The sequence below is a fragment of the Bombina bombina genome, chromosome 7 (genome assembly GCF_027579735.1).
Source record: "Bombina bombina isolate aBomBom1 chromosome 7, aBomBom1.pri, whole genome shotgun sequence".
NCBI lineage: Eukaryota > Metazoa > Chordata > Amphibia > Anura > Bombinatoridae > Bombina > Bombina bombina.
Genome location: NC_069505.1, coordinates 300,631,893 through 300,653,065, shown reverse-complemented (window position 1 = coordinate 300,653,065; position 21,173 = coordinate 300,631,893). Strand labels below are relative to the sequence as shown.

The following is a 21,173-nucleotide window of genomic DNA, read 5'->3' as shown; positions in this document are numbered from 1 at the left end:
TTACAATATACTGAAGATAGCTGTGGGCGCAAAAAAATAAAGTCTTTCATATAATGTATAATCTCGGGAGTGCACTAGCGTCCCAACTGCGATTATCCCTCTTGCTATAGTGATTTTACCACCACTGTATGTGTGTACATACAAAATAAATGTTTATAAGCTTTTAAGATGTCATTTTGTTAGCAGTAGTTGTATGGTTTTGAAATCAATTGCACACCAGGAATATACTCCTTGAATATTTATCTTACCTCCTTCTGTTTTGGCCACTCAAAGGGATATTCTTTCAAGATTCTGATAGAGCAGGCAATTTTAAGCAACTTTTTAATTTACTCAGATTATCAATTTGTCTTCCTTCTCTTGGTATCTTTATTTGAATAGCAGGAATGTAAGCTTAGGAGCTGGCCCATTTTTGGTTCAGGACCTGGGTAGATAAATGTAGGTACCAATCAGCAAGTGCTAACATGGGCCGGCTCCTAAGCTTACATTCCTGCTTTTTCAAATAAAGATACCTAGAGAACAAAGAAAAATTGATAATAGGAGAAAAATAGAAAATTGCTTAAAATTGCATACTTTATCTGAATCATTGAAGAAAAAAAAATTGTGTTTCATATCCCTTTAAGACCAAATGTAAATAAGCTCTTTCACGGATTCAGCCCCACTTGGGGAGCTTAGGTTTGCTTAAAATTCCTTCTGATCGCCAGACCTTGTTGCTTAGTTTCCATTTGGAGATTTTTACATTTTTGCCGAAAGTAGATCTTTTGTTGATTGATGCATTAAGTTAAAGGGACAGTCTACTCAATTTTTAATGTTGAAAAAGATAGTCAGTCCCTTTATTACCCATTCCCCAGTTTTGCATAACCGACACAGTTATATTAATACACTTTTTACCTCTGTGATGACCTTGTATCTAAGCCTCTGCAGACTGCCCCCTTATCTTTTGACAGACTTGCATTTTAGCCATTCAGCGCTGACTCATAAGTAACTCCACAAGAGTGAGCACAATGTTATCTATGTGGCACAGATTAACTAGCGCTGTGTAGCTATGAAATAAGAGGCAGTCTTCAAAGGCTTAGAAATTAGCATATCAGCCTACCTAGGTTTAGCTTTCAACAAAGAATACCAATAGAACAAAGCAAATTTGACGATAAAAAAATTTGGAAAGTTGTTTAAAATTTCATGTCCTATCTGAATCATGAAAGTTTAAATTTGACTAGACTGTCCCTTTAATTAAAGGGACAGTAAACACTCCATATAAATGTACCTTATTCAATAGTTGTGAACCTGCTGAGTAGTCTGCAACATTTTAATATACCTCTTCACATCGTATTGTGTCTCATAGTCAATTCAAACAGTGCATCCAGACCGTTAAAAATGGCCCCCAAACTCAGCCCCTGAGGATACTTCTTCCTAACCTCGATTACACATTCCCCTCTAGTAAGCGACTCGCAAATCAGTTCTTTCCGTTCATGGACTGTAGCGATTGCGTCATCGGAACGGAACACATGTCACCTGCCGAATTTGCGCATGTGCGATGTCTGGGGGAACTAACAATCCGGAACCATCGGATAACCACTTCTCTGTGCTTTGCATTTATGGCCAGAGCAGAAAAGCACACAGGGTATCGATCTATTCTGCACATCCTGTAATGAAGCTAGGGAAAATAAATGTGGTGCACATGCGCATCGCCGTGCCAGTAACGTTGATATGTCATCTTCACTGCGTGAGGACACATTTGAAAGCATTGTTAACGAGCAGAGGTATTGAAAAAAAATTTGAACGTGGATGAAGAAGGTAGAGGGAGGAGGAGTTTGGGGGCCATTTTGGACACCGATAGTTAGATGATAACGTTAACGATATTTGTGTGATGATGTTCTTCACTATTGGGGGTATGTGGCTAATGGTTAATTGGTTATGTATTTTGTGAATAAATAGAGATGTTAGTGGTGTTTACTGTCCCTTTAAATAAACTAATTTTGTAGTGCAATATAATGATGTTGCACTTTAAAATGAAATCATATAAGGATAAAAAAAAAATCTAGAATGTTACCAATACAATTTGTTTCTTGCTGACTGTCTCAAATTTTAAATGATTTTTTTAGGTTTACTATGTTGTTAAACATTGCTGGTCAGATGAAGCATGAACCTTCTCTTATTTTTATGTTATATTTGTACAAAAGCCTCAAATATGTGCTTTGTACATTGTGGTAATTAGAAAAACACTCAAGGACTTGATTGTAGATATTACATCATTAAAGGGACATGAATCAGATCAAGCATACAATTGAAAAAACTTTGTTGGATACTTATGTAGGTAGCGTGCACATGGCTCGAGCACTAGATGGCAGCAGTATTTGCATTGTTAAAAGGATTCTTGCAAAACGGCTGCCATATAATGTTCCAGACAGGTGCACACTCCTGATCTTTCCATCAAAGGATGTCAAGAGAACAAAGAAAATTTGATAAGAGAAGTTGGAACTTTTAAGCATTTCATACAAAATGACTCAGCATTGCAGGTTGTTATATTATTTTTATACTTATGCAGAGAAGCAAATCACAACATCTAATAAACAGTGTATTGCTGACAGCTGGAAATATGAAGATTTTAGCGTCAGAACAGCAATTTGAAAACCTTCTGAACATTTTGTCTGTGGTCAGCAAAACTTATTTAATTTATTTTAAAAATTCTAACTCTGCATCAGAAACAAAAAATCTATTTAATTATTTACCAAAGCAAAAGGATTTTTTTTTTGCTTCTAATTATTGTATCCAGATGGCTGAAGATGTAATTTAATGGGACAGTCTACCATCAAATTGTTATTGTTTTAAAAGATAGATAATCCCTTTATTACTCATTCCCCAGTTTTGCACAACCAACACAGTCATATTAATGTACTTTTTATCTTTGTGATTACCTTGTATCTAGGAACCTTCTTCCAGCCCCCTGATCACATGACTGTGACTGTTTATTATCTATTGTCTTAAATTTAGCATTGTTTTGTGCTAAATCTTAAATAACCCCCTGTGCCTGAACACAGTGTTATCTATATAGCCCACGTGTACTTTCTGTCTCTGTGTTGAAAAGAGATTTAAAAAGCATGTGATAAGAGGCAGCCCTCTAAGCCTTAGAAATTAGCATATGAGCCTACCTATGTTTAGTTTAAACTAAGAATACCAAGAGAAAAAAGCTAATTTGATGATAAAAGTAAATTGGAAAGTTGATTAAAATTAAAAGTTCTATCTGAATAATGAAAGTTTAATTTATACTAGACTGTCCCTTTAACACAGACATTAAAGTCAAAACGTTCCAAATCATAAACATGACGTGTGGGTGGCTGAGTTTGGGTTGTTTCTAATCTGAGGGGGTCAGATTTCTAATTACAAACATCCCATGTGACTAAGCAGGAGTTCAGAAATTCTTATCTGTAGGCTTCAAAAGGAACCAAAAAAAATATAATTTTTTTGTGAACTCTTCACAGAACAGCTGTTCTCTAGGTGATACTTTGGAGCTTCCATTTTCCGTACAAACGCGTAGACCTCTCAAATGTAGCCAATGAGATGGCTAAGAGAAGGGGGTCTGTCACATACAGCACTGCATGTGAGTATTTCATAGTCTGATTGCAATGGTTTTGTGATCCCTAAGATATAGGTGACAGATTACTTAGCCTGACAGATCTGACCGCCTATGAATCACCCCATGTGAACTGGTTTAATACAGGAGAACAAAACTGGCTGTAAGCCCCATGCCTCTCTCAGAGGAAGTACAGAATCTGTTTGCAGTTAGAACCATCTGCCTATAATTGTGGATCACAAGAGGATTTTCCCAAGGGGAGGAGAGTGTAAGTAGATTATCCGGTTCTGCCTTTCATCTCATCCTAAGGACATTCAGATTTTTTTTTTAAATATATAGAACCTAGAAAGCATCTGGCAAGATATTGTAATAAGGAGGGAAAAAAATGGTCCTACTCTTGCAACCTGATATTTCTGAGATACTTATTCACCCCCCTATTCACTGCTTCATGCAACTTAATTACTATGGCTGCCCAGAGTGAATAGTGATACACATACCTGGTACAAACCTTAGAGAACATCTGGGTAGATGCACAGCCTGCTACAAACACTGTGTGCTAAAGATACCATGCACTTCAGACATCTAAATGTATAGTACACAGCGTGATCACTTAGCTTCACCTGATATACAGGTCCTACCACCCTTCCAATAACAGTGTAATGTAAATATCTTGCACTCCAGAAAGATTCACATCTATGTAAAGTACACACCACACTCATACCATAAAATGATATACACAACAACCTCCCCAGACAGATTTTCACAACACACATGGGGGCCAAATTATCATGTTCTGAATGGAGCTTGATGCTCCTTATCTAAAGACCGCTCCTCCATAACTTGTCCACCTGCTCTGAGGCGGGGGACAGAAATCAACCCGATCGAATACGATTGGGTTGATTGACACTCCCTGGCCGCAAATCTGCAGGGGGCGGTATTGCACAAGCAGTTCTGGTGAACTGCTTGTGCAGTGATAAATGCCGACAGCATATGATGACGGCATTTATCGATGTGCAGCGGACATGATACGCTACATTGTATCATGTCCGCTCGCACTTTGATAAATATGCCCATGCTGTGCACCCACAGATTCTTGTGAAGCAGACACCCTTTAAAGGGATACTAAACCCAAATGTTTTCTTTCATGATTCCAATAGCACCTTGGATATTGCTTGCTTATTGGTGGCTACATTCAGTCAACCAATTAGCAAGCATAACCCAGGTTCTTAACCAAAAACGTGCCGGCTCCTAAGCTTTACATTCCTACTTCTTAGAGGGACACAACCCAAGCTTTTTTCTTGGTTCAGACCTCTGGACAGCACTTTTTTATTGGTGGATGAATTTATCCACCAATCTGCAAGGACAACCCAGGTTGTTCACCAAAAATGGGCCGGCATCTAAACTTACATTCTTGCATTTCAAATAAAGATACCAAGAGAATAAAGAAAATTTGATAATAGGAGTAAATTAGAAAGTTGCTTAAAATGTCATGCTCTGAATCACGAAAGAAAAAAATTTGGGTTCAGTGTCCCTTTAAATGAAGATAGCAAGAGAACGAAGAAAAATTGATAATAGGAGTAAATAAGAAAAATTAAAATTGCATGCTCTGAGTCATGAAAGAAAAAAATGGGGTTTAGTATCCCTTTAACACTCAGCAAGCTTTATCATGAACACACTAAGCATGTACACAGCTCTACGTGATCTACAGACCTTGCTCACCGACAACTTAATGGCAAAAACTCTGCTTCCCCAAACAACTGCAAGTGACCACACTCAAATAGCAAATTACTACCTAGCGGCGAGGTGTCTTTGATCCTACGCAAAAAAACCCACAATTTTTATTGTTACACTGGATTTTATATGCGCCAACAACACCAAACAGTTATGTTATTTTGTCATTAGGATCCACTTGATATTTCTAGAGATAATACCTGCAGTCCCAAGGACGTGGATATAAGCCATAGATATTTAGACGTTATCAAGTATTTCATACAAAAATGACCTGCTCTTGCTATTTTTATGCAGATAAAGAAATTGCACTAAGCAATAAACAGAAAACAGAGCCAGCTAAAGAGAATTTAGGCAACAGGGTCACACTACGGATGCGCAATGTAACCTACCCACAGACAGATGCGCGATTCAACTTACCCACAGACAGCTGCACGACACAACCTACCCACAGACAGCTGCGCGACACAACCTACCCACAGACAGCTGCGCGACACAACCTACCCACAGACAGCTTCGCGACACAACCTACCCACAGACAGCTGCGCGATACACACAACCTACCCACAGACAGCTGCGCGATACACACAGCCTACCCACAGACAGCTGCGCGATACACACAGCCTACCCACAGACAGCTGTGCGATACACACAACCTACCCACAGACAGCTGTGCGATACACACAACCTACCCACAGACAGCAGTGTGATACACAGAACCTACCCTCAGACAGCTGTGCGATACACACAACCTACCCACAGACAGCAGCGTGATACAGACAACCTACCCACAGACAGCTGTGTGATACACACAACCTACCCATAAACAGCTGAGTGATACACACAACCTACCCACAGATGCATGTAAGGTGCACATTCTCCCTTATCAAGACAATCCTCAGTGACTCATACCTGGATTCTTCCAAATGTTATGAACTAATTGACTATATTTTGGCTCAAAAACACCTATTGGGATGTAAACGCCAGTACTGTATATCCTATTACCTTATATAGCAGATAAACAAAGCAATATCCTTCCCTTTCTCATCTCAAAAGCAAGGAAAATATGGCTTTATGCTTTAGACCTCGAAAAATGACTTGTAGGGACATTGCAGTGCACATTTTCTTAGTTTTCATCCAAATTTTAGAAAGAAAAATCTATGTAAATTTATGTTCTGAAAAAACCTCCTGTTCCTCTGTTGCATAAAAGAATGTGTTTTGTTACACTTGCAGAGGCGAGTCCTTCTCCACCAGGAACTCACAGGTGATTGTTCTTATCAGCCAGTGCGGATTAGTAAGAAGTACAAAACCAATACTGTTGTATTAGTTTCAAAAGAAACAATCAGCTTTTACATAACATTTTTCATGCAAAAAATTATTTATTTTATACTGACGATGCTCTGTGATATGCACAATATAAACATTTTGAACGCAAAGAGATAATAAAAGTCAAATTTAAATGGACAGTCTACTCCAGAGTTTTTATTGTTTAAAAGGATAGATAATCTCTTTATTATCCATTCCCCAGTTTTGCAAAACAGTTATATTAATACACCTTTTACCTCTGTGATGACCTTGTATCTAAGCCTCTACAGACTGCCCCTTATTTCAGTTCTTTTGACATACTTGCATTTTAGCCAATCAGTGCTGACTCATTTGAAACGCCACAGGAATGAGCACAAATTTATCTATAGGACACACATTAACTAGCAGTGTCCTGCAGGGAAAAGCTAATAAAATGCAGAGATATAAATGCAGCCTGCAAGGGGTTAGAATCAGGAAGAGATTTAGAGTTTTAAAGGTTATAAAGTATATTAATATTACAATGTTAGTCTTGCAAAGCTGGGGAATGGGTAGTAAAGGTGTTATCTATCTTTTTAAATAATAACAATTTTGGAGTAGTCTGTCCCTTTAACCCCTTAATGACAACTGACGTACCAGGTACGTCATGCATTAACAAGTAGTTAATGACAATGGACGTACCTGGTACGTCAGTTGTCTAAGAGAGTGCTGGAAGCGATCGCAATCGCTTCCAGCAGCTCTCAGGGTATTGCAGTGATGCCTCCATATGGAGGCATCCTGCAATACCTTTTTAGAAGACTCCGATGCAGAGAGGGCCACTCTGTGGCCCTCTCTGCACCGGTAGCGATGGTGCCGGTTCGTTGGTGGGTGGGAGCGCAACAGGGAGGCGGGTGGGCGGCCCATCGCTACCCGGCATCCGGTTCCTAGAAGTGCAATGTGCACGCCGGGTGCCGGGAGCGTGCGGGGAGCGCGCGTGCGCGCGCATTAGATGCCCACTAACACCAATGAGGAGGGAAGAGGGGGGGGAAAGATTTTAAAAAAAACTAATATAAAATGATCTGGGAGGGGGATAGGGGTATTGTGGGGGGCTGCTACACTACAGAAAACATAAAAAATTCCAAAAGAGGAAAAAATACTTTTGTTTTTGGGGCAAATTGGGTACTGGCAGACAGCTGCCAGTACCCAAGATGGCCGCAATTAGATAGGGGAGAGGGTTAGAGAGCTGGGGGGGGGGGGGGGATCATGGAGGTTGGGGCTAAGGCAGGAGTCCATCACAGCTAAAATATTTTATTTTTTTTATAAAAAAAAAAAAAAACACTCCTTTTATTTAGTACTGGCAGACTTTCTGCCAGTACTTAAGATGGCGGGGACATTTGTGGGGTGGGGGAGGGAAGAGAGCTGTTTGGGAGGGATCAGGGGGTGGGATGTGTCAGGTGGGAGGCTGATCTCTACCCTAAAGCTAAAATTAACCCTGCAAGCTCCCTACAACCTACCTAATTAACCCCTTCACTGCTGGGCATAATTTACGTGTGGTGCGCAGCAGCATTTAGCGGCCTTCTAATTACCAAAAAGCAATGCCAAAGCCATATAAGTCTGCTATTTCTGAACAAAGGGGATCCCAAAGAAGCTTTTACAACAATTTGTGCCATAATAGCACAAGCTGTTTGTAAATAATTTCAGTGAGAAACCTAAAATTGTGAAAAATGTAAAGTTTTTTTTTTATTTGCTCGCATTTGGCGGTGAAATGGTGGAATAAAATATACCAAAATGTGCCTAGATCAATACTTTGGGTTGTCTTCTAACAAAAAATATATACATGTCAAGGGATATTCAGGTATTCCTGACAGATATCAGGGTTCCAATGTAACTAGCGCTAATTTTGAAAAAAAGTGGTTTGGAAATAGCAAAGTGCTACTTGTATTTATGGCCCTATAACTTGCAAAAAAGCTAAGAACATGTAAACATTGGGTATTTCTAAACTCAGGACAAAATTTAGAAACTATTTAGCATGGGTGTTTTTTTGGTGATTGTAGATGTGTAACAGATTTTGGGGGTCAAAGTTAGAAAAAGTGTGTTTTTTTCCATTTTTTCCTCATATTTTATTATTTTTTTTGTAGTAAATTATAAGATATGATGAAAATAATGGTATCTTTAGAAAGTCCATTTAATGGCGAGAAAAACGGTATATAATATGTGTGGGTACAGTAAATGAGTAAGAGGAAAATTACAGCTAAACACAAACACCGCAGAAATGTAAAAATAGCCATTGTCATTAAGGGTAAGAAAATTGAAAAATGGTCCGGTCATTAAGGGGTTAAAGGACCAGTCAACACTGTAGATTTGCATAATCAACAAATGCAAGATAACAAGACAATGCAACTGCACTTAGTCTGAACTTCAAATGAGTAGTAGATTTTTTTTCTGACAATTTTAAAAGTTATGTCTATTTCCACTCCCCCTGTACCATGTGACAGCCATCAGCCAATCACAAATGCATACACGTACCATGTGACAGCCATCAGCTAATCACAAATGCATATACGCTTATTCTGTGAATTCTTGCACATGCTCAGTAGGAGCTAGTGACTCAAAAAGTGTAAATATAAAAAGACTGTGCACATTTTGTAAATGGAAGTAAATTGGTAAGTTGTTTAAAACTGCTGCTCTATCCGAATCATGAAAGTTTAATTTTGACTTGAGTGCCCCTTTAATCATTTGTGCTTCAGGTAGAGCATGGAATTTAAAAAAAAAAAACCTTTATAATTCACTTCTATTATCTAGTGTTCTTTGTTTTCTTGGTATCCTTTGTTGAAGAAGCAGCAGTACTGTGATCCAGATGCTGATTGGTGGCTGCATTGCCTCTTGTCATTGGCTCACCCGATGTGATCAGCTAACACCCAGTAGTGCATTGTTGCTGTTTCAACAAAGGATACCAAGAGAATGAAGCAAATCTAATAATATAAATTAAAGAGAAACAAATTATTAATAATTAAATCAGCTTTGTCTCTAGAACACACCGGAAACTCTACGGCCAACACAGTGAGACACCTTTCAATCTACTGAGACTATGTTACCATAACAAAACAGACATAAACATTAAAGGGACAGTACACACCAATGTTTTCTATAACTGCATGTAATAGTAACTACTATAACAAATTATATATATATATATATATATATATATATATATATATATATATATATATATATATATATAAATCCAGTATAAAATGTACTAAGATCTCCCAATTTAGCACTGTTGATGAGGTGAGGCTGGGACAAACAAGTTAAAAAGCAGGAAGCGCAGACCCTCCCCTGCCTATGAAAAGATTAATTAAACAAGCAGGAATCTGTAGACATCAGTCTACATCTGATACTGTGGGGTTTGGTTAGGAGTTATTTAAAAAATAAGCAAAACTTTACATTGTTACATAAACACTCCCATATGGGCTATATAAATGGATCATTTATGCAAAGAAAAATCTAGTGTACAATGTCCCTTTAACCATTCTGCAGGCTTTTTCCGAAGTGTTGAGGTTGTAATTCTTGTTAGTGGTTATTATTTGATGAGTGAGACATCATGCAGCTATTAATGTTACAGGGACACTAATTAAAATTAAACTTTGACGATTCTGATTCAAAATGCAATTTTATAAAACTCTCCAATTTACTTCCATTATTACAATGTGCACAATATTTTTGTATGCACACTTTCTGAGGCAATAGAACCTACTGAGCAAGCTCAAGATTTCACAGTAAAAGAATGTGTTTTGTAATTGGCTGATAACTGTCACATGATACAGGGGGAAGGGAAATGGAATTAACTGAAATTTGCTAGAAAAAAAAATCTACTACTCATAAGAAATATAAAGTGAGTGCTATTGCATTGTCATTTTATTATGTATTTCATGATTATGAAATTCTATTGTATTTAGTGGTCCAGAAAAGCCCAATAACCAAACTATAGAGAAGATAGATGAGACGCGGATCAATGAATTTGCAACATGATCTCACCTTTTACAAAGAGGCTCCTCTGCAACTTTAGAAATGTCTATGACTCTAGTACACTAAATAACAAATGCAGTGGGCATTCTCCACCCTCACATGATGCCTTGGTTTAGGAGCTGATAGTAACGGCAATTACGGTGAGCAGATAAATACGAACATGTAATCTTACATTTGCAAGTTTCCTTTCCTTGGATCATTTACGTGGTATTATTTAAAGGGACAGACTAGTCAAAATTAAACTTTCATGATTCAGATAGTTCATGTAATTTTAAACAACTTTCCAATTTATTTTTATCATCAAATTTGCTTTGTTCTCTTGGTATTCTTAGTTGAAAGCTAAACCTAGGAAGGCTCATATGCTAATTTCTAAGCCCTTGAAGGTCACCTCTAAATGCCTTTAACAGTGTTTCACAGCTAAAGGGCGTTGGTTTATAAGAGGGCACTGATTGACTAAATTGGAAGTCTGTCAAAAGAACTGAGATAAAGGGGCAGTCTGCAGAGGCTTAGATACGAGGTAATCACAGAGGTAAAAAGTGTATTAATATAACAGTGTTGGTTATGCAAAACTGGGGAATGGTTAATATAGGATTATCTATCGTTTTAAACAAAAAAAGTCCCCACTTATATCTTGTTATTTTTTGTTATAGAAAAGGTGAATGTCTCGGAGAATAGGCTAAGAAAGTGAAACTGACAGCCAAGCCTACATTTAATTGGGGGTAGTGTCCCATCATTGTTCTGAGCTGCAGGTAAGTGCACACATTCTGACCCTTCTGTACTAATGTTTTGATTCTCAATTTCAGTCCTTAAATGTTCCTCCTCTTTAATGTGTTTACAATGATACATTTTACCTGCTGGAGTATTTTGAATTGTTTACAAATTTTACCTTTATTTTGTCATTTGAAATAGCTGCTTTTTCCTGTTGAAACCATAACAAAAAGTTCAAAACTGTGGTAATGGCTATAGAAAAGCAAAGCTATGTAAACGAGATGTAATTCTGCTGCTGTTTTACTGCCGCCTTCGCTCCTCCAGTTGTCGCATGGCCGCTTCTGGTTGGTGTGCACCTGTGACGTCATTGCCGCGCACTGTGACTGCCGCTCTGCTAATCATTGCTGCACCTGTGCACGAGGCTGCGCCTATTTATGGTAAACTCATTCACTCTGTAAGTGCCCTAGTATAGGTTTACACCTCTGTAACCCATTTGGTACTCAGACAGATTGGACTGCCTCTTACTGAACCTGGCATTGCCTATTGACCATTCTCCTGCTTAACCCTTTTGGTACTCAGACAGATTGGACTGCCTCTTACTGAAAGGGACAGTTCACCCAAATATTTTCTCCCCTTTAAATTATTCCCAATGATCCTTTTAACCTACTAGTGTATTAAATTGGTTACAAGTAGCTCCTTTACTCCTATTTCAGCATTTGAAATAGCTGATTTAGCCTGTGGTATCGCCACCTACACTGAACAAATTAATACTGGAGTATAGGCTATTGAATAGCCTAAGTATAGACAGCCAGCAGAAGAGATTACACTCTCAGTGGGATGCAGGATAGTTAAGTAATAAAATGATCATTTTCCATTGTTCTCTCTATGTATTGAGCTTTGGTGTTCCAGCCAAATAAAAGATAAGGAAGCAACTCTGTGTACATAAAAGTGATAACATAATGAGATCTGATATCACCTTTAAGTTCAACCCATTGTAATAGGTTGTGGTTTCAAAGCACAAAATCAGCTACTTCATATACACAAATAAGCCTGAACATGGAATTTCTCAAATATTTTATACTCTGCAGTTGGTATAACAAGTCATTTAAAATACATTAATGGAAAAACTATTTTACAGTGTACTGTCCCTTTAACCCTGCATTGTCTTGTGACCATTTATTTTTCTTTTGTGTCTCTCAGGGGCATAGAACTGTTTTCTTACTCCTGAACTTGGGCCTGTGACCTGCTCCTCATTAAAGGGACAGTATACACTCATTTTCATATAACTGCATGTAATAGACACTACTATAAAGAATAAGATGCACAGATACTGATATAAAAATCCAGTATAAAACTGTTTAAAAACGTACTTATAAGCTTTCAGTTTAATTCTGTTGAAAAGGTAGCCGGAAAGCCCACTGCAAGTGGGAAATAAGACACTCCCCCCCCTCCCCCTTCTTTTGCATATGAAAATACCCTTTACACAAACAAGAGCAAGCTGGAGAAGGTAGCTGACAGTATTCAAATACAACTTTGGGGCTTGGTTAGGAGTCTGAAAATCAGAGCAATGTTATTTAAAAATAAGCAAAACTATACATTTTTAAAAAAACAAACTTTATGGGCTTTATAAATAGATCATCTACAAAACATGTATGCAAAGAAAAAATGAGTGTATAATGTCCCTTTAACCCTTGCAGCTTATGGGGGTCGATCCGATATAGATCGTAGTTTGCGGCGCAAGCGAGGGAACCGGCGTCGCCCGCAGTTTCAGCTCGCAACTCGAGCTATCCTATATAAGTCGCCGTCAGATGCTAACGTGCCGTAAGTCTGACAAACCAGCGATGTCCAGAAATCTGCGCAAGTACAAATTTCTGGCGTCGCCAGTGACTTGCGGCACGTTAGAAACTGCCGGCGCCTATAAAACCTGACTAAAGTCTAAAACACCTGCACTGTCTAACACGCCTCCCTAACATAGCCCGACACGTCTAACCCTCTATCCGCTATCCCCCCTCACTAGCCTAACAATAAAATATGTATTAACCCCTAAACCGCCGCTCGCGGAGCCCGCCGCTACCTATTAAAGTTATTAACCCCTAAACCGCCGCCAGCTATATTAAATCTATAACCCCCTAAAGTGAGCCCCTAACACCGCCGCCATCTACCTTACCTACCCCCTAAAGTGAGCCCCTACCCCGCCGCTATTTTAAAATTATTAACCCCTAATCTAATCCCCCTACCCCGCCGACATCTATATTAAATTATTTAACCCCTAAAATACTAAACTATCCCTACCACTAAACCTAAGTCTAACCCTACAAATAGCCCTGAAAAGGGCTTTTTGCGTGGCATTGCCCCAAAGTAACAGCTCTTTTGCCAGCCCTTAAAAGGGCTTTTGGCGGGGCTTTGTCACAAAGTAAACTGCTCTTTTGCCTACAATCTAATCCCCCTACACCGCCGCCAGCTATATTAACTATATTAACCTAGTTATTATAATTATATATATATTAAGTATAATAACCCTATCTAACTCTAACATCCTAACTAAACTCTTATTAAAATAAATCTAATATTAATATTATTAATTAAAATATTCCTATTTAAATCTAAATACTTACCTATAAAATAAACCCTAAGATAGCTACAATATAATTAATAATTACATTATAGCTATGTTAGGGTTTATATTTATTTTACAGGTAAATTGTTAATTATTTTAACTAGGTCTAATAGCTATTAAATAGTTATGAACTATTTAATATCTACCTAGTTAAAATAATTACCCAATTACCTGTAAAATAAATCCTAACCTAAGTTACAAATACACCTACACTATCAATAAATTAAATAAACTACAAATATCTATCTAAAAAATACAATTAAATAAACTAAACTAAATTACAAAAAAAAAACAAACACTAAATTACAAAAAATAAAAAAAAGATTACAAGATTTTAAAGCTAATTACACCTATTCTAAGCCCCCTAATAAAATAATAAAGCCCCCCAAAATAAAAAAAATTCCCTGCCCTATTCTAAATTAAAACAAGTTCAAAGCTCTTTACCTTACCAGCCCTTAAAAGGGCCTTTTGTGGGGGCATGCCCCAAATAATTCAGCTCTTTTGCATTTAAAAACATATACAATACCCCCCCCCCATTACAACCCACCACCCACATACCCCTATTCTAAACCCACCCAAACCCCCCTTAAAAAAGCCTAACACTACCCCCCTGAAGATCTCCCTACCTTGTCTTCACCACACCGGGCCGAACTCCTAATCCGATCCGGGCGATGTCTTGCTCCAAGCGGCAAAGAAGAATTCTTCCTCCGGCGATGTCTTCCTCCAAGCGGCAAAGAAGAATTCTTCCTCCGGCGACGTCTTCCTCCAAGCGGCAGCAAAGTCTTCTTCCTTCCGGCAACATCTTCCATGAAGCGGCATCTTCAATCTTCTTTCTTCGCTCCGCCACCACAGAGCATCCATCCCGGCCGACGACTGAACGACGAATGAGGTACCTTTAAATGACGTCATCCAAGATGGCGTCCGCCGAATTCCGATTGGCTGATAGGATTCTATCAGCCAATCGGAATTAAGTTAGAAAAATCTGATTGGCTGATTGAATCAGCCAATCAGATTCAAGTTCAATCCGCGGTGGCGGAGCGAAGAAAGAAGATTGAAGATGCCGCTTCATGGAAGATGTTGCCGGAAGGAAGAAGACTTTGCTGCCGCTTGGAGGAAGACGTCGCCGGAAGAAGAATTCTTCTTTGCCGCTTGGAGGAAGACATCGCCGGAGGAAGAATTCTTCTTTGCCGCTTGGAGCAAGACATCGCCAGGATCGGATTAGGAGTTCGGCCCGGTGTGGTGAAGACAAGGTAGGGAGATCTTCAGGGGGATAGTGTTAGGCTTTTTGACGGGGGGTTTGGGTGGGTTTAGACTAGGGGTATGTGGGTGGTGGGTTGTCATGGGGGGGGGTATTGTATATGTTTTTAAATGCAAAAGAGCTGAATTCTTTGGGGCATGCCCCCACAAAAGGCCCTTTTAAGGGCTGGTAAGGTAAAGAGCTTTGAACTTGTTTTAATTTAGAATAGGGCAGGGAATTTTTTTTATTTTGGGGGGCTTTATTATTTTATTAGGGGGCTTAGAATAGGTGTAATTAGCTTAAAAATCTTGTAATCTTTTTTTGTAATTTAGTGTTTGTTTTTTTTTGTAATTTAGTTTAGTTTATTTAATTGTATTTTTAGATAGATATTTGTAGTTTATTTAATTTATTGATAGTGTAGGTGTATTTGTAACTTAGGTTAGGATTTATTTTACAGGTAATTGGGTAATTATTTTAACTAGGTAGATATTAAATAGTTCATAACTATTTAATAGCTATTAGACCTAGTTAAAATAATTAACAATTTACCTGTAAAATAAATATTAACCCTAACATAGCTACAATGTAATTATAAATTATATTGTAGCTATCTTAGGGTTTATTTTATAGGTAAGTATTTAGATTTAAATAGGAATATTTTAGTTTATAATATGAATTAGATTAATTTAATATAAATTTAGTTAGGGGTGTTAGGGTTAGATAGAGATAATATAGTTAATATAAATACTATAGTAACTATATTAACCCTAATATAATTAGGGTTAATATAGTTAATATATATAATGTAATACCTATATTAACTATAATATACTTAGGGTTAATATAGATAATATAGCTGGCGGCGGGGTAGGTAGATTAAATTAGGGGTTAATCATTTTAATAGAGATGGCGGCGGTGTAAGGGGCTTACATTAGGGGTTAATAATATTAATATAGCTGGCGGCGGTATAGGGGGATTAGATTAGGGGTTAATAATTTTTATATAGGTGGCGGCGGTGTAAGGGGTCAGATTAGGGGATAGATAAGTTAGATGGCGGCGGTTTTAGGGGCTCACAGTAGGGGGTTAGTTTATGTAGATGGCGGCGGGGTCCGGGAGCGGCGGTTTTAGGGGTTAATAACTTTATTAGGGATTTCGGGGGGGGGGGTCGCGGTTGACAGGTAGATAGACATTGCGCATGCGTTAGGTGTTAGGTTTTATTTAGCAGATCGCGGGTGACAGGTAGATAGACATTGCGCATGCGTTAGGTGTTAGGTTTCTTTTCTAGTTAGTTTAGGGAGTTACGGGGCTCCAATAGTCAGCGTAAGGCTTCTTACGGCTGCTTTTTGTGGCGAGGTGAAAATGGAGTAAGATTTCTCCATTTTCGCCACGTAAGTCCTTACGCTGCATATTGGATACCAAACTGCGCTGGTTTGGTATACCTGCCTATGGCCCAAAAAACTGCGGGCGACGGCAGAAATATACGCGCGTAACTTCTAGGTTACGCCGTATATGTGATACCAAACCAGCGTAAATATTGGCGTCGCCGGCTTTTGCGGGCGACGATTTTTATCGGATCGACCCCATGGTGTTTACTGTTCCTGTACTACCTCATTCCTTCTATTTGTTAAACTTAGTTCTGGAATTTTTCCTTATCTTTTCACTTGATGCTGGGATAATAAGACTACTGGCCAGGATTGGTCTGATAAGGAAATATCCCACGAAAATTACACAAGAGGCAGAATAAATCAACCTCCATTGTGGGGTGGGAGAGACAGAGAGCCTAGTCATTTGAAAGGGCCATTAAAATGGACATTAAACATGTTGAGATTGTAATATAAAATGATAAATCACATATATAAATAAATCTCTGCAATATACTTTCATTTTTTATTGTGTCCCTTTTTCCTGTAATTTTATTCTGAATTTGTGAGCTTTTTAGTTCCTGTTAGAAATGGAAGTGCAGAACACAGTTATATTCCTCACAATCATTGGCTGCACACTCAAGGGACCTATTTATGACTGTCTCTAATTGGCCACAGAAGAGAAGGTAACCTAAGTTACAACATGGTAGCTCCCATTGTTTTATAGATACTAAAACTTTACACTTATTTTGTCAATATTTAAACAACTAATGAAACTTAAAAAAATACATCTACCTTTTATTGTCAAACTAATCTTTTCTTTGAATGCATCATTCTATCTAGCATTTGTTTAGTGTTTAAAGTCCCTTTAAATGCTGATCTACCTTTAAACTGTTATATCAATTGTGTCCTTAAAACAAATGTTTATTCACTGTTCCTATTCCTTTCATCTGGTCAGACCCATCACTCATGATCACATTTCTTGTGGCACAAGACATCACAACACATCAATAATGTCCTCTACTTACAAATTGCCTCATATTCTCCTTGAAGCTATTTCCACACAACTAATACCCACTATCAGTCTTACACGAATCCTGGCACACATTCATTATCTTGTCACATTCCCATCAACCCAATATCATGCATTCTCCACCAATACTGAAAATATCAGTACTCCAGTATTGGCTATAGAAAAGCTATGAAAAGAAGAGGCAACAGCAGAAATTAACCTCCCGGTGGGATAGCCCTTTTGAAATTATATCCCAGTAGCAGCTTTAAATAGGGCATAAAACTCAAACCTTTCCTTTCATGATTCAGATAGAGTATGCAATTTTAAAAAACATTCCAATTTACTTATATTATAAAATGTGCTTGATTCACTTGGTATTGTTTGTTGAAGCGGGAGCAAAGCACTACTGGGAACTAGCAGAATACATCAGAAGAACCAATAACAAGATGCACATCCAGTATATATGTGCAGCCACCAATCAGCAGCTAGCTCTCAGTAGTGCATTGCTGCTCCTGAGCATACCTTGGTATGCTTTTCAACAAAGGACACAGAAATGGAAGAAAATCAGATAATAGAAGTAAATTGTAAAGTTGTTTCATACTGTACATTCTCTGAAGCACGTAAGAAAAAAATATGTTTAATGTCCCTTTAAACACATTGAGCCCTTATTATCTGCTTGCCTGACTACACTGCCCCTTTAAGTCCCCTCACCAGGCCAGTATGAGAGCAGATTTGCAATTGGTGCCTCAGCTTTATGGATGGGAAATATTTAGATAGCTGTGATTCACTAAAAAAAAAAGCCTTTATTCCATTACTAAAAGCAGATCTGTTTTCATATCTTTAGGACATTTGTGAATATAATTTTGTTTTGTAAAGATTTGCATAATTAGTGCATTTTGTCAGTGTTGCTAAAAAATATTTTGGCCGCTCGTTTGTATAATGTAATTTCTATGTATTTTCTATGTGTTTTTGAGACGCACACACTACAGGGCTGGTCTTCAAGTTTTTTAGGGTTGCTTTTTATTTTCTGTCCGACCCTGGGGTGTGTTAAATAGTTTAGAAGGGACATTAGTGTTAAAGGGATAGTCTAGTCAAAATTAAAAACTTTCATGATTCAGATAGAGCCTGCAATTTTAAGCAACTTTCCAATTTATTCCTATTATCAATTTTTATTTGTTCTCTTTGTATCTTTATTTGAATGTAAGCTTAGAAGCCGGCCCATTTTTGGTTCAGCACCTGGGTAGCGCTTGCTAATTGGTGGCAACATTTAGACACCAATCAGCAAGCGCTACCCAGGTGCTGAACTAAAAATGGTCTGGCTTCTATGCTTTACATTATTGCTTTTACAAAAAAAGATAACAAGTGAACAAAGAAAATTTGATAATAGGAGTAAATTAGAGAGTTGCTTAAAATTGCCTGCTCTATCTGAATCATAAAAAGTTTCATTTTGACTAGACTGTCCCTTTAAAAAAAAAAAGAATGCCATTTTAATCTTTCTGCCTTATGCACAGGCCTAAATGTGCTGGGGCAATTTGTCTGCAATAAAAGTTTTTTTTTTCTTTTTTACAGTCTCATGTAGAGTTTGTTTACAGGAAGAGAGTATTACTTATTAACTATTAAACAGCCAAAAACAATACCTAACAAAGAGAATAAAATAATTTGTAAAAAGGATACTACTTTTAATACTTTGCACTTAGAGAACTATAGTACTTGACAGGCACATATCCTGTGTGTCTAGAATTCTAACGTTCTCTATTCCGAGCACAACTTCCTGCAACAACACATTGGGTATAAATCCTGCGGCAACAGCTTGACTTTCATTTCCTCCACAGAACCTTTTCTAACCTCCAAGGCAGAACGCGGTAGCAGAGGAGCAATCATCAGATAATGTAATACACAGTTCCCAGGAGGATACAGCTGAGGTGCATTCTCTCTCGGATGAATGGATTTTAAGAGCTCCATATTTTTCCTCCCAAGAGAATGACTCATTCAGCAAGGCAGAAAACTTTGCCTTCTATTGTCTCCAAGGATTTTATTTCACGAGGATCTTTCTGCAGCTCGTGCCTCAAACAATTTGTAAATATAATAATATATATTGATTGCGTATCTGTTTTTTTTTTCTTTGTTGCATAGAAGAAAATGTATATTATAAGTATTGTTTTATTGTAAAATAGATGGTCTTGTACTAATAAAAAAACATATTATATTTATTGTTTTATTGTAAAATAGATGGTCTTGTACTAAGAAAAAACATTTTTTTGTTTTTAATACATGTTCCTGTCAGCCTTAAGAGTGTCTCAGCATCATGGGAAATGTAGTTCCAAAACATCTGGGGGCCCAAGATTTCTGATCCCTGTTTTAAAGGACCCTAAAGTCAAATTTAAACTTCAAATTTCATCAGATAGAGTAAACAATTTTAAACAACTTTTCAATATAATTTCATTATCAAATTGTGCACAGTCTTTTACATTTGCCCTTTCTAAAGCACTAGCTGCTACTGAGCATGAGAACGTTCACAGTGTATACAGAAGTCTTTTATTCGCCGACAGCTGTCACATGATACAGGGACAGGGAAACAGAAGGATGGTTCCTGCTGAGCTCTTAGTTACAATTGTGCAATTCCGTTTGAAAGCCCAGTTATAAAAACGCCAGTACTGATAGTGGCAATCCAGACAATCTGAGTGTGACTTTGAAACAAACATTAACAGAAAGTGATTGCGATATGATCTCACTTTTCCTAAAGATTCACTTAGCTGTACAGAATATCACATACTCACTACATAGGTAAGTGTGTGCCCTGCCCACTGTTGACAGAATATACAATAATGATGAATACAGCTTTAATGAAACAATACCATGTATGCAAATACACCTCTAATATGTCGTCTGAGACCACTTTGGATTGTCTTGTATTTGTACAACATAATAGAATGATTCCAAATTGTCAAAGATGTCATTTGGGTAGTTCATCAAGTGCTCTTAGGTGTCAAATTTCATAAAGGTAAAACGGTCACAAAAACCTGCTGAAAAGTATCGTGAAAAACAGATTGTGATCGGGAGAACTTTTTGGCTTCATGTTGAAAATAGGGCCTTTATCTGTGAGCTGAAAATGCAATCATGGCTCCAGGAAATAGCCTAAAATGCTCTATTGTGATCCCATCAAAACGAATCCAAAACGACTGATACATCATTTGAAATTCAGAGTAAGTGCTATTGCATTGTCTTGTTATTACACATTTGTTGATTATGCAAATCTACTGTATTTAATGGTTCCTTAAGGATCAGATGCACACAAACACTTCATGGTATTTTCAAAATCAAAATAAACAACTTTAATCTAAAGGGAAAGGGCAGTATTTAAAAGGACAGTCTTGTCAGAATTAAACTTTCATGATTCAGATAGGGCATGAAATTTTAAACAACTTTCCATTTTACTTTTATCCTCAAATTGGCTTTGTTCTCTTGGTATTCTTAGTTCAAAGCTAAACCTAGGTTGGCTCATATGCTAATTTCTAATCCCTTGAAGGCCGCTTTTTATCTGAATGCATTTGACAGTTTTTTTTTACAACAAAAGGGTGTTAGTTCCTGTGTGCCATAAAGATAGCATTGTGCTCATGCACGTGGAGATACCT

General features: G+C 37.7%; 1 protein-coding gene and 1 long non-coding RNA gene across 3 annotated transcripts in view; one reads left to right on the top strand and one right to left on the bottom strand.

The window, feature by feature from the left end:
* The window catches only part of LOC128666350 (uncharacterized), a 43,840-nt gene extending 24,209 nt beyond the window's left edge, over positions 1–19,631 (top strand). Inside the window, exons 2-3 of the long non-coding RNA XR_008403233.1 lie at positions 11,257–11,355; positions 19,374–19,631. This is a non-coding gene — a long non-coding RNA (uncharacterized LOC128666350). The remainder of the gene's footprint in view (positions 1–11,256; positions 11,356–19,373) is intronic.
* Positions 1–21,173, bottom strand: part of SHQ1 (SHQ1, H/ACA ribonucleoprotein assembly factor) — a 296,452-nt gene that overhangs the window by 1,218 nt on the left and 274,061 nt on the right. The window lies entirely within an intron of this gene.